Source organism: Protopterus annectens, chromosome 4.part1 (assembly GCF_019279795.1).
Source record: "Protopterus annectens isolate FY-2018-M chromosome 4.part1, PAN1.0, whole genome shotgun sequence".
Classification (NCBI taxonomy): domain Eukaryota; kingdom Metazoa; phylum Chordata; order Ceratodontiformes; family Protopteridae; genus Protopterus; species Protopterus annectens.
In genome coordinates, this window is record NC_056734.1 from 278,706,314 (window position 1) to 278,708,813 (window position 2,500).

The following is a 2,500-nucleotide window of genomic DNA, read 5'->3' on the forward strand; positions in this document are numbered from 1 at the left end:
CCCTCACCCCCCAATGCGGGGGGCTGTGCCCCCCTACCCCCCTTTACTTTACATTTTCACTCCAGGGTCGCACTGCAGTGGGGCAGGGGCTGTATTCCAGTTTTGACCAAATGGGATTCGACCAAATGAGGTTTCAGTCAAATGAGCTTTCAGTGAAGTGGGCAGCATGAAATCATTTTTGACTAAGTGTAATTCGACTAAAAGCAGTAACCCCATAGATATATATATATATACATATATATATATATATATATAAATATATATATATATATATATATATATATAAGTCCAACCAATACAGCACCGGAATATGACAGGAGTGTGCTGTAGAAGATCCGGATAATTAAAACGCCAACAAACAGCACAATAAACACGGCCAGGATTAATCAACAGGTCAATATGCTGTTAAAACTTTTACTTGTTGCAAAATATGTTCAAACCACAAGCAGTTACACAGCTTTTAACTTTCTAGAGCACAGCTTAGTAGCTCCATAACTCCATATCACTCAGACATGCCATACACAATATATTTCCTATTGAAGCATATACTCAGGCCAAGTACGAAGTAGTACTAAATAGTCCATGTATTTATTAAAATAACAATAAAACAATAAAAAGGAGGACCATAGGATAAGCGCTTTCGGGTCACCACCACGACCCTTCCTCAGATCCTTATAACTGATATTGCATCATTTCCTTCTTTTAAAATAGTAGGTTTGCACCAATAGGGCAGTCTTTTGCATATTAATGATATTACATCATTTCCTTCTTTTAAAATAGCAGGTTTACACCAATAAGGCAGTCTATTGCATAGTCACACCTACTCAGACAGGTATGTCATAAGTGCCTCTTCAGTCTCCACCTTTTCAAGGTGGGTTTCATAGGGAATGCTGTATTAAGTCCTGGTTTCTGATGTGCTCTAAGCTTCCCAATCCAAAACATTTCCTCCTGCTCGAGTCTGGTGTTAATATCACCTCTCCTTTTTGACTCCACAGCAATAGTGATGGCACTGTGTGACCTCCAAGGGCTGTGCACATAAGTTGACCTTGCAATCATGCAGAGTTGGGGGACATTTGTAGGGCAGAGTGACCAAATACTGGCAAATGCAGATGTCTCATGCTAGTATACCCCTTCCCAGGAATAGTGACTACATTAGTACATATAACAGTTGGTGCAACAAGCCATCAGGATAAGGGTGTGCACACATATGCACCCATAAATTGTATGCATCTCAATCAGCATCTGCACAACTAACACATTTGTTTGATACTGCATTTGATTGCACAGGTCATATGTCACATATTAATTTCTGTTTATGTAATGTTAACATATGCAGTAATGTGGCCCCATGGCATATCAGGGAAGAGGGTGCCATATCAATAAGGGTATGTACACTCCCCATAGCCATGGTAAGGTTTAAAGGTTGTCAGTATAATTGTATTTTATTGGTCAAACATGCACCGCTGATGATGAGATCTGTAAATCAGACATCAGGCATTCACAAATGTCATCTGTCCACATATAATCCGAGGTATGTATCGGACAAACACATTGGGGCTGTGAGCAGCAGAGCAAACATAACCAACACACATATACACATTCAGCAATGGTGTGTACACCTGTGAGGTATGGTGCACAATACATGCCAGGGTGCTGAACAGGTGCACAGCAATACTGTGTACATGGGTGCAGGGCGTTCCAGGGAAAGGGGGATCACATACTAACACAACCCATGCATCACAGAGATGTATAATGTTGGTAACAGGGATTGACTATAGCTGCACTGCATGCTGTTGAGTGCCATATGTCATGCATGTTGACATATGGGTAATGAGAGGTCTGTGTGTAATATCTTTGTGCAACCTCACCTGTAAGTGTGTGTGTGTGTGTGTGTGTGTGTGTGTGTGTGTGTGTGTGTGTGTGTGTGTGTGTGTGTGGGAGGGGTGAATTTGTCTCTAAGTGCTATCTGGTGGAGTGGAAGGGGGTTTATGAATGTAGAATGTGTGTGTATGTGTTTGTGTGTGTGTCCATGTATGCACATGTGTGAGTGTGGGGGTTGTTCATACCTCTCAACGTCCCTTAGAAATTGTGCAGTAGATGGACATGGACAGGTAGATCAGACACTAGGAATACTTTCCTGAAATGTAATCACAGGACAGCTGATAGTATAATACAGTCTGCAGCATGAAAGATGCATTGGGAGGGAAAACTAGACACCAGGGATACTTTTTTTTAATTACAATCAGCAGAAAGGTAAAAGAATACCCATGTATGCAGCACTAAAGATGCATTGGGGAATTACTAGACAACATCAGAGAGTGTTTCCAAATATTACTGCAGTACACATAAAAAGTTAATAGAGCAATAGATATTGCATCTACTGAACAACAGTTAACTATGAAACTCCATTGCATGACTTTATTGACTGAGTGTAGTAGCCCATAACATATGGGGGCAATGCTCAGGATGTCTGGACAAAACCAGGGTGAACACTTGATGA